The following is a 15,294-nucleotide window of genomic DNA, read 5'->3' as shown; positions in this document are numbered from 1 at the left end:
AGGAAAAAAAAAAGGAGAGAGAGATGGGTACAGAGATTTGTGACTAAGGAGGGTAGTATATATACACACACCTTTTGCCTTTACAAGGTGAGTTCTCATTTAGATAGCTTTTAGAAATCATGAGATACAGTCTTCTATTGCAGTAATGGGGAAACTGAAGCCAAGAAAGGAAGAGACATGCCAAGAGTCACAAACCAGAGGCAGAGCTATGTCTATAATCCAAGTCTCTGAGTCCTAAGGCACACAAACACATAGTAGTTCTGTTTCCACCACCCACAGTCTCTAGTCCACACTTCTTGAGATCAGGAGTAGCAGTATGCAAAGTACCCTGAAGTCTTTCTTACAGAGAATGTTCTGAAGAGCCCATTTATTTGAGGAAGGAAGCACCTGTTTTCCCCCAAGACGGTGGGCAGTACTACATCAACAGTGAGCAGCTGAATTGGGGTGAGGGTCCAAGACAAAGCAGAAGTCTGCTGCAGAGGGCAGACAAGATGGGGATATACTGTAGCAGGGTCTGGGGGAATGTCACATATTACTCATCTTTACCCCCCTCCCTGCCCCATTGCAGAGGGAGGAGCTACCTCCTTTCTTTTATTCCAGTTTATAGGTAATACCTAGTACCTCTGAGAACTAACTAATCATTTTGACCTCTTAACAGTTGCCTTTAAATGAGTATTCATTCACTGAGATCCTACTATGTAAGAGGCCCTTGCTTGCCCCTTCAGATACACTGTCCTCTCTCCCATCCTCCCTTTGTAAGGGAGGTGTTAACACATTTTACTACTATGGAAATTGTGACTTGGTAAGGTCATGTGACTTGCTCTAAATCACACAGCTGGGATTCAAGCCCAAGTCTTGTCTGAATCCAAAACCCATGCTCTTTTCTACGCCCATAGCTGCCTCTCAAAACTAAACTGTTTGGGTGCCTGGGTGGCTCAGTTGGTTAAGCGACTGCCTTCGGCTCAGGTCATGATCCTGGAGTCCCGGGATCGAGTCCCGCATCAGACTCCCTGCTTAGCAGGGAGTCTGCTTCTCCCTCTGATCCTCCCCCCTCTCATGCTCTCTCTCTCTCTGTCTCATTCTCTCTCTCAAATAAATAAATAAAAATCTTAAAAAAAAAAAAAACTAAACTGTTTGAGGATGGAGACTATGATGACCTACTGCTATCTCTACACCCAGCACCTAGCCCAAGGCCGTGCACACAGTAGGCTCACAAAGAACACTTGTGGAATGAGTGGATTTATATGGAATGCCTGCTTAATGAAGGCCTGGGTGCAGTATGAACAATGTTGTGGGACAACAGTGGAAGGAGCAGCTGGATGCCTAGAAGTGGAGAAAGCCTCCCTCTGCAAAGGGGAAGGCCAAATAAGTGGTCAGTTAAGAAAAAATGACAAGGGCAGAATTCAGCATTCTAACAGCAAAGCACACTAACAGGCAATTCACGAAAGAAATCTGAACAGCCATGAACTATGATAAGAGGTGTTCAACATCACTAATAATCAGAAAAATGCAAACAATCTCATACACAGTAGATCAGAGTACAAATTGGAAAAGCCTTTGAGGGGAGCTGTTTGAAGTACCAAAATTATAAATTAGCTATGTCTTTAAATGTATATACAAAGATTGTTTGTGATAGAAAAAATGGAAACAACATAAATATTCATCAGTAGGGAATAAAATATTTTTGGCTTCTGCTCAGAGTAGGCAAAGGTGCAACTGTCTTCGGTCTTCCCAAATTCGGGTTCATCCAACACCAGCCACCTCCACCATGCCACCTAAGTTCGACCCCAGAGGGATCAAAGTCAAATACCTGAGGTACACTGGTGGGAAAGATAATGTCACATCTGCCCTGGCTCTCAAGATCTCCCCAAGGCTGTCTCCAAAAAAGGTTGGTGATGTCATCATCAAGGCAGCTAGTGATGGGAAGGGCCTGAGGATTACAATGAAACAGACCATTCAGAACAGAGAGGCCTAAGTTGAAGTGGTAGCTTCTGCCTCTGCCCTGATTATCAAAACCCTCAAGGAACCGCCAGGAGACAGAAAGAAGCAGAAAACCATTAAGCACAGTGGAAATATCACTTTTGATGAGATTGTCAACATTGCCCGACAGATGCAGCACCGATCTTTAGCCAGAGAACTCTCTGGAACCATTAAAGAGATCCTGGGGCCTGCCCATTCTGTGGGCTGCAATGTTGATGGCCACCACCCTCATGACATCATAGATGACATCAACAGTGGTTACAATGGAATGCCCAGCTAGTTAAAAACTACAAAGGAAAATATTTCAATAAAGGATCATTTGATGACCAAAAAAAAAAAAAAAGAATAGGGACTAAAATAAACAAGGATACATCTATACTGTTTTTTAAAAAGCTATGCTGCTTTTGGAGGCACCTGGGTGGCTTAGTCAGTTAAGTGTCTGCTTTCAGCTCAGATGGTGATCCCAGAGTCCTAGGATCAAGCCCTGAGCCAGGCTCCCCGCTCAAAGGGCTGCTTCTCGCTCCACTCTCCCCCTCTCCCAGTGCCCCATGCTCTCTCTCTTTCTCTCACTTTCTCTCTCTCAAATAAATAAATAAAATCTTACCAAAAAAAAGAAAAAAAAAAGCTATGCTGCTTTTGAAAGAATGAGATGGATCTGTATATACTGACATAGAAAGATCTCCAAGACATATGGTTAAGTGAAAAAAATGCAACTTGCAAAGCAGTATGTGTATTATGTACTCATTTTTGTTATATTTTTAAAGGATATACATGTGTCTGTGTATAGATATGTGTGTATATAAATGCATAGAGAAAATACTGGATGTATACCAATCAATAACAGTGGTTATTGACCTCTGAAGGGGAGTAGGGATGGGGGGTGATGAAGAAAGACTTTCACTTAAAAAAAAAAAAAAGTGACATGTGATTCATTGAGAACAGCACATCACTTCAGTGATATTCTTACCAAATTTTTTTTTTTAATTTTATTATGTTATGTTAGTCACCATACAATACATCATTGGTTTTTGATGTGGTGATCCACGATCCACTGTTTTCGTATAACACCCAGTGCTCCATGCAGTATGTGCCCTCCTTAATACCCATCACCGGGCTAACCAATCCCCCCTCCCCTCTAAAACCCTGTTTGTTTCTCAGAGTCCATAGTCTCTCATGGTTCATTTCTCCCTCCAATTCCCCCCCCCCATTTTTTCCTTCCTTCTCCTAATGTCCTCCATGCTATTCCCAAATTTCTTTTTTTTAAGATTTTATTTATTTATTTATTTGAGAGAGAGAGCAGAAGCAGGGGGAGAGGCAGAGAGAGAGGGAGAAGCAGACTCCCCGCTGAGCAGTGAGCCCAATGCGGTGCTCGATCCCAGAACCCTGGGATCATGACCTGAGCCGAAGGCAGACGCTTAACAGACTGAGCCACCCAGGCACCCCCTTACCAAATTTCTTCCAAAAAATTACATACCTGAATATATTCATGAGGAAACTCTCAGACAAACACAAAGTGAGGGACATTCTGCAAAATACCTACTCCACTCTTGAAAAATGTCAGCATCATAAAATGCAAAGATGAGGAACTACTCCATGCTAAAAGAGAGTAAAAGAGACATGGTACTTAATAAATGCAATGCATGACCATTTCTTTTCCCGTAAAAGATGTTACTGGGATAATTGGCAAAAATCTAAATAGGTTTAGATGTGGATGACAGTGCTGTATCAAAGTTATTCCTGGTTTTTATATTTATATTACAGTTATGTAAGAGACTGTCCTTGGTTTTTTTTATGCTACACATAGTGAAGTACTTGGAGTACAAAGGCATTGTGTCTTGGGGCGCCTGGGTGGCTCAGTCGGTTAAGCGTCTGCCTTCAGCTCAGGTCATGATCCCAGAGTCCTGGGATCGATCCCCGCATCGGGCTCCCTGCTCGGCGGAGAGCCTGCTTCTCCCTCTCCCTCTGTCCCTCCGCCACGCTCATACTCTCTCTCTCTCAAATAAATAAATAAAATCTTTAAAAACTATATTTTCTCTCTCCCTCTACCCCTCCCCCTTCTATAAAAAAGGGGCATCATGTCTGAAACTCATTCTCAAGGAGTCCAGAAAAAAATCGTGTTGGGGAAGGGAGAGGGAGAGAGAAAGAGGAGAATGATCACACAAATGTGGTAAAAAGATAACATTCTGAGAATCTAGGAAAAGGTAGATGAGAATTCTTTGTACTAACTTGGCAATTTTTCCCTAAATCTGAAAGTATGTCAAAATATAAAATTAAAAGGAAAAATAAAAAGAATGGGTCAGAATTTGCCAGGCAGAGAGGGCAGAGGAATCTTCTAGCAAAGGAGCAAGATAAGCAGAGAAAACTGACAAATGTGGGTCTCCTGTACTGAGAAACCACCAGTGGCTCTGAGTGTCCAGGACATAGCATGGTGTGGGGAGAACGGGAGACAGAGGAGAGTAGGTTGCTGAGCAGCTGGACCCACAGATGGACACACTTCACTGCTACCTAATATTGGAAATGAAGACTGTTAAGCCTTCTTTATACCCAGCCTCCAGCCCGGCAAAAAATAACTTGGGTTCTTTGGCTGCTCGGTCATTTCATTGGTGATTTCTCTTCATACCTTAGGAAAAAACCCTAGAATAATGACTGAAGGGGACATCTAGTACGATGCCCTCATTTTGCAGAAGGGAAAACTAAGGCCCAAAAACGAGAAGAAACTTGCAAGTTCCCAGCAAGAGTTAGCGTTAACACTGGCTTCCGGTTCACAATCCATCATTCCTTCTGTTGCCCCAAAGTCTGAAAGGTTGAGGCAGAAATAGAGTCTGGTAAGTGAAATGAGTAAATGTTGCCCTTTAAAGTTTGGGTGTTTTTCATTTGCCACAAATACAGACTTAATGTCTGTACAATTTTAAAATGTAATTATAGAAACTGTTGTCACTTAAAGCCCATGCATTGTAACTGGTAAGTGTTATTCAATTCAGGCTCCTAGTCTAAAGCAGCAATCAAGGTGATTCTCAGGAATTCTCAATGACATTGGTACCCATCTGGATTTGTTGAAAAGTTTAACATCCTTTTTTATTATTCATGAATTTGCAGTTCTTCAAATTGCAAGGTGATGGAGAGAGCACGCAATTTTCATCCAGGCTATGAAACCATTCTTGAAAATTTGGACATTCATTTTTCTTAGAGAGACTGCTTTTCCTTATAAAATCATGAAATTTAAAAATATATATTATAAATTAAACTACATAATGATAATAGTCACATTACAATAAAGTCCTAGGATATGGAGCTAGTATTTCAAGAACTCTATTCTCATTTGTTATTATTCCTAGTTGGAATTGTATTCCTCAAGGCTTAGATCTAAGTGAGTATATAAGGACCTTTGACTAGCAAAACCATTGAGATTCTAATTTATTTAAGAATCATTAGATTCCTTACAAGAAATCTCAAAGCATGTCATCAGTAATGTGTTGAGAAGCTGCACACTCCAAAAGGCATACCTTTATTTTAAATATCGATGAGCCCTGAACCCACAGATTCTAATGTGTGAAGGGACACACATACTCAGACAGGGACAGACCTTATTTAGGTGTCATTCTATAAGGAATCAGCTTTCTTCACCTGCCTGCCCCAGACTCCAGAATCATGCCTGCAATTTTCAGTCCAGACATGTCTTTGTAATGACATTAACATGAATTATTTTATCAGGACTTTAGATTGACAACAGAAAAAAAATAAAGAATAATCAAGATCACACTATCAAATGAGTTATATACAGCTGACAACAGTCAACTTAAGCACAATTATATAAAATAAATTATAGGTCTTATGCTTTGTGTCTCAACTATTAGTATCCATTGTTTCTTACGAAATTGGTGAAACCATTCACAAAGTGGGGCTTAAAAGGACTGTCACTATTCTGATAGAGTCCATATCTTCTTCTTCTACCTTTGTTCTGGATCTGATATGCTTCTAAGACTGAGTCCAGTGTGCATTTGTGCCATGAGTTTCTTGTACCAGACCTATGAATCGCAGAAGAGGCTGACTCCCGGGGTCCTGGGTGGCTCAGTCGTTAAACATCTGCCTTCGGCTCAGGTCATGATCCCAGGGTCCTGGGATTGACCTCTGCATCGGGCTCCCTGCTCCGCGGGAAGCCTCCTTCTCCCGCTCCCACTCCCCCTGCTGTGTTCCCTCTCTTGCTGTGTCTCTCTCTGTCAAATAAATAAATAAAATCTTAAAAAAAAAAAAAAAAAGAAGAAGAAGAGGCTGTCTCCCGATCTGCAATACCTCAAATTTCAACACTTTCTGTACAGTCTTCAACAACTAGATTTGCCCAGCCCTAGTAATCCCTGTTCTTGCTTTGCTACTAGACAGATCTATTACAATCCTGGAACCACTGCACATTTTCATCACAATGTTCAATGCTTCTCTCCCTCTCTCTCTCTTTCTCTCTCTCTCAAACGGCTTCTTTCCCCCTGCTGTGCCGTTGCTCTGGGAACTTACTCTCTAACCTTCTCTCTTCTGTGCCTGTGCTCAGCTGACAGGGGACAGGGAGAATTGTTTTGTTTGCCTCAGGTTCTTGGCACAGAGAGGAGACTATCTACCTGACCAAACGTTACCCCAAAAAAGCCACAGGCTGCTTAGTAGACACAAACTCCGGTTCTGCTCAGGTAGTGTGTTATCAAAGGCTCTAGTTTCCTGTCTTCAAAGACCACCTGGGCAAACCTTGACCAGATTAGACCCTCTGCCTGCTGCTCCCCCTGCTTGTGCTCTCTGTCTCTCTTTCTCTCGCTCTGTCAAATGAATAAATAAAATCTTTTTAAAAAAAGAAAATATGGAATATTTGATAAATGGTGCTGAAAAACCTGCAAACATGAAGTTAGAGCCTACCTCAACCCATTGAGAAAATAAATTACCGACAAATTACATATGAATTAGAAAAAAATATTTTAAGTGTAATACTTTAAGGAGAAAGAAAACATTTACAAATTCGGACAAACCACAGAGTGGAAGAAAAGATTTCTCCCACATATACTAAATGATATTATCCATAACATATAAAGAATTCTCACAAGTCAGTTAGGAAACTAAATGCCACCATAGGAAAAGAGCCAAGGATTTGAACAGGTAATTGTAAACAGAGAACTAAAAAGAGCTGATTAACATGAGATGATTGATTTTCGTAATAATCAGATAAATGGAAACTAAAACAGAATACAATTTTTTATAAATCAGATTGACAAATTTTAAAAGATTGATAATAACCTTCATTGTTTCATTCATTCAAATAAATATTTATTGAGTGTCTACTATGTGTCATGCATGGAAAAATAATAAGAAAAAGAGACCCAATCCCTGCTTTATGCCTTTGGGTCAAAAATGAGTCTATACTACTCTTATAAGTAGTGTATAGTTGGATCATATTTTTTTATCCATTCTGCCAATCTCTGTCTTTCAATTGGTGCATTTAATCCATTTACATTTAAAGTGATTGTTGACAATGCAGGTCTTACTTTTGTCATTTTGTTATTTGTTTTCGATATGTCTGATATCTTTTTTGTTCCTGAATTCCTCCAATACTGCCTTCTTTTGTTTTTCATTTAATCTAGTGTGCCGTTTTGATTCCTTGTTCATTTTTTCTGTAAATTTTTAAGATTTTTTTCAGTGATTACTTTGAGGATTACAGATAACACCTAAATTTATACCAGTCTAGTTTCAACTGATACCAACTTAGCTTCAATAGTATACTTAATCTTGCTCCTATCCAGTTCTCTCTGACAGCTCTAGGAGAGTATCCTTCCTTGCCTCTTCCTAGCTTCTGAGGTTCTCAGCAATGCTTGGCATTCCATGACCTATAGATCATCACTTCAAACTTAGCCTCTGTCATCACATGGCTGTGTTCTCCCTTTGTGTCTCTCTCCTCCTCTTATAAGGCCACCAGTCATACTAAATTGGAATAGGGGCCCACCCTACTCCACTATGACCATATCTATATAACTAATTATACCTTCAGTAACTCTATTTCCAAATAAGGTCACATTCTGAGATACTGGGGGTTAGGACTTCAACATGTCTTTTTGGGAGACACAATTCAACCTATAACAATATGTCTTCATCATTTTGAAGGACTCACCTTTACCTCACTGATTCATTGCAGTCCTAGAAGTCTTATATGTGTGTGTGTGTTTCCATATATATATGTATGACTTTCTCTTCTAAGACTGCAATGAATATGCATATATATATATATATACACATACATCAGAACATTTTGTTGAAAGAAAGCAATAGGTGAGCAGAAAATAAAGAATCCTGAACTGGAAGTAAAAAACAGGGGTGTGGTCCCAGGTGTGACATGGTTTTACCGTGTGAACTTTATCTCTATGTACTTTAATTTCCTCACCTGTAAAATGAGGAGCCAGACTTAATGATTGCCAAGGTAGGTCCCTTTGAGTTCCCAGATTCTAAGATCTTCAGCATATGTGTTCAGTGCTAATAGAGTGTTCACAAGTGATACTGTGGGCTTTAAATTGTTAAATTGATTCCTCAGACTACTTAGGTCTCTCTGGGCTCGTTTCCAATTACCCTCCCATTGTCCATGAGATGGGTTTTTTTTGTTTTGTTTTTTTAAAGATTTTATTTATTTATTTGTCAGAGAGAGACACAGCGAGAGGGAACACAAGCAAGGGGAGTGGGAGAGGGAGAAGCAGGCTTCCCGCGGAGCAGGGAGCCCGATGTGGGGCTTGATCCCAGGACCCTGAGATCATGACCTGAGCCTAAGGCAGACGCTTAACGACTGAGCCCCCCAGGCACCCCGAGATGGTTTAGATTATTTTGAAAACACCTGGAGGATTCACTAGCCTTCATTCCAAGTGTCAAATATGAAGACCCCACTTAAAGCTCCATAATTAGAGCCGATGTTTCTTCTAATGCAATTAAATGCTCTCATTTAATCTTGGTGCCAGGAATGGTGTGGGGTTTCCTCTCAGAGAGATGCAGATAGAAGCATGTCAGAAGGGAGTGGGAAGATTGAGGGTTGTGCTGTATGATCTCCTTCATCATCCCACCCATGAACTTCCATACATCCCTGCCCCACTTATCTGCAGCAAGTACTCCTCCAGGGCAGGTACTCTGTCTTATTCATCTCTGACTCCCCACACACATGTATTAGCCCCCAAACCAGGACCTGGCCCAGAATCAGTGTTGGAGGGAGGAAGGAAGGGAAGGAAATCAGTCATAAGACAAGTTTTATCACTGCTCTATTTCCATCCCACTCCCTCCTCTGGCCCCCTAAACTTAGATCTAGGAACTCTCTTTTATCTTTTTTTAAATTTTTAAAATTTATTTTTTAAAGATTTTCTGTATTTGTTTGAGAGAGAGACAAGGAGAGCACAACCAGGGGAAGGAGCAGAGGGAGAAGGACAAGCAGGCTCCCCACTGAGCACGGAGCCCCGGTCCCAGGACCCCAGGATCATGACCTGAGCTGAAATCAGACCCTTAACTGACTGAGCCACCCAGGCATGCCTAGAAACTCTCTTTAAACAAAAAATGTGGTAAATATACATAACATAAAAAACATTCTATTTAGCCATTTTTAAGTGTATAGTTCGGTAGCATTAAATATATTAACATTGTTGTGCTACTATCAACACCATCCATTTCCAGAATATTTTCACCTTTCCAAACAAAAGCTCTGTATCCATTAAACACTATCTTCCTATTTCCCCCTCCCTCCCAGCTTCTGGCAGCCACCACTCTACTTTCTGCCTCTATGAATGAATTTGACTATTCTAAATGGCCTCATATAGGTGGAATCATATAGTATTTGTCTTTTTGTAACTGGCTTAGCATCATGTCTCATTTGGCATAATGTCAAGGTTAATCCACGTTGCAGCATGTGTCAGAATTAGGAACTAACTCTCCCAAAGGGCTGCAGAGCCCTTAAATTCTCTTCCAGCTCTGAGATCTTCAATCTCTGTAGGAAGACACAGCTGTTTTGGTTAAACAAGAGCAAAGACTAGACTAATCCAGCCTTCCGATCTTTATCATCCCATCTTTCCAACCAGGTTTTCGGCCTGCTTGGCCCTCATTCATTTACTCATTTAACAGACACCTACTTGAACTCCTGCTAGGTCCTATCCTTGCTCCCAGCTTCTAACATAAAGTGTTATGGAGTTCATGAAGACAAAGAGTGGAGGATTCATATATAACTAAAATAATGAGAAAAGCCTCCAGAAATCTTGTAAGAGGAGTAAGTGGTAAAACCACTTGTGGAAAAACCAGGACAGGGGAGGAGCATGGTGGGCAGGAGGCTCTGCCAGAGCAGAGGCCTAGAGGCAAGACCTAGCCTCATGTGTTGGTGAAATTGTACATGAGCTGCCTGACTGGAGCACAGCCTGTTGGAGGATGTAGGGAGAAGGGGAAAGCACCATGAAAGAATGGCCTGGGAAGCTACAAAGGAAGGCAGAAGCCAGAACTCAAAGACCATTTTTGCTACATAGGGAATTTGGCTTTATTCTCAGGAAAAGCAAGACCCATGGAAGGTTTTAAGAAGGGTAACATGGTCAAATGCATACTGTATCCAATCTGTCTGACAATAGTGTGAGACTAGAGGTAAGACACCAGTTAGGAGAGTGTTGTCTTAGACTGGGTGAGGAGTAACACAGTCATGGTGAGATGGGACAGTAATGTGCTTGAGCTGGTTCATACCAGCCCGAGAGAGCCAGTTGCCAAATTTTCAAGAATTTCAAGTTGTTAAACACAGTCATTGTTAAAAATTAAATTATGTAAACTTACAATTAAATAAATTATATATTTAAAATAGAAAGAAATACTCAAAATTCACTACTTGCTAGTTAATACAACATTATCTTTGCTGTTACAGCAGTTTATGTCTAGATCTGTAGTAGAAACACTTAGGTAATGTATGCTACTGATCTTCTCTTCCCAGCAATGCTTTCAGTGACATCACATTGGTAACTTGAAATTGGCCATCGGGGGAATATTTATACCATGGGAGTTAGTAGCTGCTTTAAATCAGGACTTTTTTTTACCCCCTAAGAGCCAATTATTAAACATTTACCAGGGCACCCGGCTGGCTCACTCAGTAGAGCATGCAATGCTCGATCTCGGGGTTGTGAGTTCGAGCCCCACCTTGGGTATGGAGATTACTTAAAAATAAAATCTTTAAAAGAAAAAAACAACAATACACAGTGATTGGTTGAGTCATTGGATAGCTGGTGGAATCATTTGTTGAGACAGAGAAACCAGAGGAAGAGCAGATTTTTTTAAGGGAACCACTTTTAGACTTGTTGATACTGAGTGCCTTTGGATACCCAGGTGGTGAAGTCTGGTAACCAGTTGGACGGAGAGGAAAGGTGCTCAAAAGGGAGAGACCAGCATATACATGTGTTGTATATTTGGGAATCTACAGCCAACAGAAGACGATTGAAACATTAGATGGAAATGAGCTTATTCAGGGATGATGTGGAGAGTGAGAAGAGATGAGGACACAACCCTGGAGGTTGGACCTCAAGTTTAAGAGACAGACCAATCAGCCAGCAGCAAAGGATCAAGGGGGAAAGATCAGATACCAAGATAACATGGTAAGAGTAGTAGGAGAAAACTGGAAGGCAGTGGTGACTTCCAGAAGAGACTTTGAGACACAGGATTGATTGTGGGGTCGGATAACACCAAGTGAAAACTGAAGAGTCCACCGAATGCAGCAGTAAGAGGTGCCCAGACTCTTATCTTCAGAGCAGTCCGGTTGAAGAGGTGGGAACAGAAGCCAGAGTGCTCAGATTCAAGAGGAAGTGGGAGATGAGGTTACAGAGGGACATGTGGCAAGTCTTTGAAGGCCACACTAAAGAGGAAGCAACGTGAAGATTTGAGGAGGGGCACCTGGCTGGCTCATTCGGAAAAGCATGCAACTTTTTTTTTTTTTTAAGATTTTATTTATTTATTTGACCGAGAGAGACACAGCGAGAGAGGGAACACAAGCAGGGGGAGCGGGAGAGGGAGAAGCAGGCTTCCCACTGAGAAGGGAGCCCGATGTGGGGCTTGATCCCAGGACCCTGGGATCACGACCTGAGCCTAAGGCAGACGCTTAACGACTGAGCCCCCCAGGCGCCCCGAGATGGTTTAGATTATTTTGAAAACACCTGGAGGATTCACTAGCCTTCATTCCAAGTGTCAAATATGAAGACCCCACTTAAAGCTCCATAATTAGAGCCGATGTTTCTTCTAATGCAATTAAATGCTCTCATTTAATCTTGGTGCCAGGAATGGTGTGGAGTTTCCTCTCAGAGAGATGCAGATAGAAGCATGTCAGAAGGGAGTGGGAAGATTGAGGGTTGTGCTGTATGATCTCCTTCATCATCCCACCCATGAACTTCCATACATCCCTGCCCCACTTATCTGCAGCAAGTACTCCTCCAGGGCAGGTACTCTGTCTTATTCATCTCTGACTTCCCACACACATGTATTAGCCCCCAAACCAGGACCTGGCCCAGAATCAGTGTTGGAGGGAGGAAGGAAGGGAAGGAAATCAGTCATAAGACAAGTTTCATCACTGCTCTATTTCCATCCCACTCCCTCCTCTGGCCCCCTAAACTTAGATCTAGGAACTCTCTTTTATCTTTTTTTAAATTTTTAAAATTTATTTTTTAAAGATTTTCTGTATTTATTTGAGAGAGAGACAAGGAGAGCACAACCAGGAGAAGGGGCAGAGGGAGAAGGACAAGCAGGCTCCCCACTGAGCACGGAGCCCCGGTCCCAGGACCCCAGGATCATGACCTGAGCAGAAGGCAGACACTTAACGACTGACCGACCCAGGTGCCCCAACATGCAACTCTTGATCTCAGAGTCTTGAGTTCAAGTCCCACATTGGGTGTAGAGCTTACTTAAAAACAAAAAAAAACAGATGGGGCGCCTGGGTGGCTTAGTCAGTTAAGTGGCTGACTTCAGCTCAGGTCATGATCTCAGAGTCCTGGGATCGAGCCCCGCATAAGGCTCTGCACTTGGCTGGGAGTCTGCTTGGGGTTCTCTCTCCCTCTCCCCCGCCCCTCCCCCTGCTTGCCCACGCGCACTCTCTCTCTAAAATAAATAAATAAATCTTTAAAAAAAGAAAAAAAAAACAAAAACAGGAGAGACCTGAGCATATTTATGGCTGTGAGAAAGAGAAGAAGAGGTCAGGAAGGCAGGAAAGACTGGGAATGACCAATAAAGTGACCTTCCAAGATAGACCGAAGGAATTGAATTGGCAGTTTCTTGTATAATGTGCACATGAATCACTTGCGGATCTTAAGATTCATTTCTGATTCAGCAGGTCTGAGGTGGAGCTTGAGATTTTCCATTTCTAACATTCTCCTCCTGAAGCCAATGCTACTGGTCTGTGAACCACACTTTGGGTAGCAGGGGGTCTAGAGTTCTGAATTGTAATTGTGTGTTCTTTTGTCTGTCTCCCTCCATGGACCCTGGAGCAGAATCCTTCCAGATAATCCCTATTGTCTATCACAGTCCCTGTCATATAAAAGTTTGTTGAGTGTATTGAATATGTGAAGATTTGTATTTGGCATTATCTACAACTATGAAAAAGTAGGGAAGAATACTAAAAGTCCAATAACACAAGAATGGACAAGTAAATTATAGTACGAGTATACTTGGAAATATTCTTTTTTTTTTTTAAGATTTTATTTATTTGTTTGAGAGACAGAGGGAGCGGGGGTTGGGGGAGGGCAGAGGGAGAGAGAGAGAAGCAGACTCCCCACTGAGCACAGAGCCCTACTCCGGCCTTAATCCCAGGACCCTGAGATCATGACCTGAGCCAAAATCAAGAGTCAGACGCCCAACAGACTGAGCCACTCAGAAACCCTGACTTTGGGATATCCTTAAGTAATTAAAGTGATCATTGTGAAATCCATATGATAATATAGGAATTCCTGTGATAAAATTTTAAAAAGTGGGTGAGTTTTTACTTATATTTGGATGGCCACTGTGTGAAATTATGCATTTGGACAAGAACAAGAATGGCACAGAAAAAGCAAGTTAGATACATTGGAGCAACAGGATCATGAAGGAATTTTTACATTTATATTTCTGTCAGTGTAAGAATTCAGGCCAAAAAACAAACAAACAAACAAACAAACAAACCCACTGCTACACATGTGAAAGAAAATCAGACATGGATATTCCTTGGGAAAATCAAAACAGAGAGGAGTAACCTCTACACATGATAGCTTAGATTTTGGATTGTGCGGATTCTTTTAAAATATGTATTAACTGTTCTTTGCACATTCTTTTATTCTGACTTGACAGCTTCTCTCTTCCTTTGTCCCTCTTTCCTTCCTTTCTTTCCTTTCCTTATATTTCCCTTCTCTCCTCCCTCTTTTTAAGACATCGCTCCCTTAAGGAATTCCCATTCCCAGTGATATCTCGTCAAAGGAGCACATGAATAGCTGACATTATGTAATGCTTTGACATTTGGCATTCCCAAGGCATTACCCCACCCCTGATGCAGAATAAGTTGTCAGAGCATGAAATTGGTATTTTTACATATTCTTAATGTACAGATGTCAGTCTGAAAACCATTCACTAGTATTATGATTACATTCTTTGTCTCATTTTCTTTCTATGCCAAGATCTGTTCCTGTGATTTCTTTTCTTTTGGGAATTTCAAAGAGGGAAGACAAAATAATAATCCAGCGTACTGATTCTGCCAAAAGGTAAAAGTAAACTTTTAAGTCTCTCATCATTTTTGGCAATGATACTTCTGGCACAGGAGCAAAGATGTAACAAGAAGGACCAGATGTAAGCTAGAAACACAATCAGTGGCCTGCTTGATGATGGGGCCAGATTCCTCAGTATGTCCCAAATCTGCTTGTGGTTTACAAGTTTGTTATTCTGTGTTAATCACAGAAATGGCCCAGGCTTATGGGAGAAACAGCATGTCTAAAAATAATCACCTTGTAGAAAATACACAAGATAAGAACCAGGAGGGGTTTAGAGACAGTCCCATCCATCTTTCTATATATGTCCCTATAGGATTCCTGACAGATGGTCAACTGGTCTCTGTTTGAATACCTTCAGGGATGGACATCTCACGACCTCACGTAGCAACCCATTTCATATTTGGCAAATACTGTTCAGCATCCTTTCCTCTTTCCAGAACAGCCCGACTTCCTTTGGGGAAGGGCTACTTCTTCACTCCATGCGGTTCTGACAGGTTGCAGGGGTGGTGGGCTGCTTCTCCCCGTCGAGCTCCAAAGCTTCCCTCCGATCCTTGACTTCTCTCTCCAAGCTGTGATATTAGCC

At 41.6% G+C, this 15,294-nt stretch overlaps 1 pseudogene; it reads left to right on the top strand.

Annotated features, from left to right (window-relative positions):
- The first annotated feature begins 1,768 nt into the window (after positions 1-1,768).
- On the top strand, positions 1,769-2,270 carry LOC123849388 (large ribosomal subunit protein uL11-like; annotated as a pseudogene).
- The last annotated feature ends 13,024 nt before the right edge of the window (positions 2,271-15,294 follow it).

The sequence above is a fragment of the Mirounga angustirostris genome, unplaced genomic scaffold (genome assembly GCF_029215605.1).
Source record: "Mirounga angustirostris isolate CCGP_5_RB_7025 unplaced genomic scaffold, mMirAng1.0.hap1 SCAF_15, whole genome shotgun sequence".
Classification (NCBI taxonomy): domain Eukaryota; kingdom Metazoa; phylum Chordata; class Mammalia; order Carnivora; family Phocidae; genus Mirounga; species Mirounga angustirostris.
Note: the sequence above shows the minus strand (reverse complement) of the source record. Positions and strands in the feature narration are given on the sequence as shown.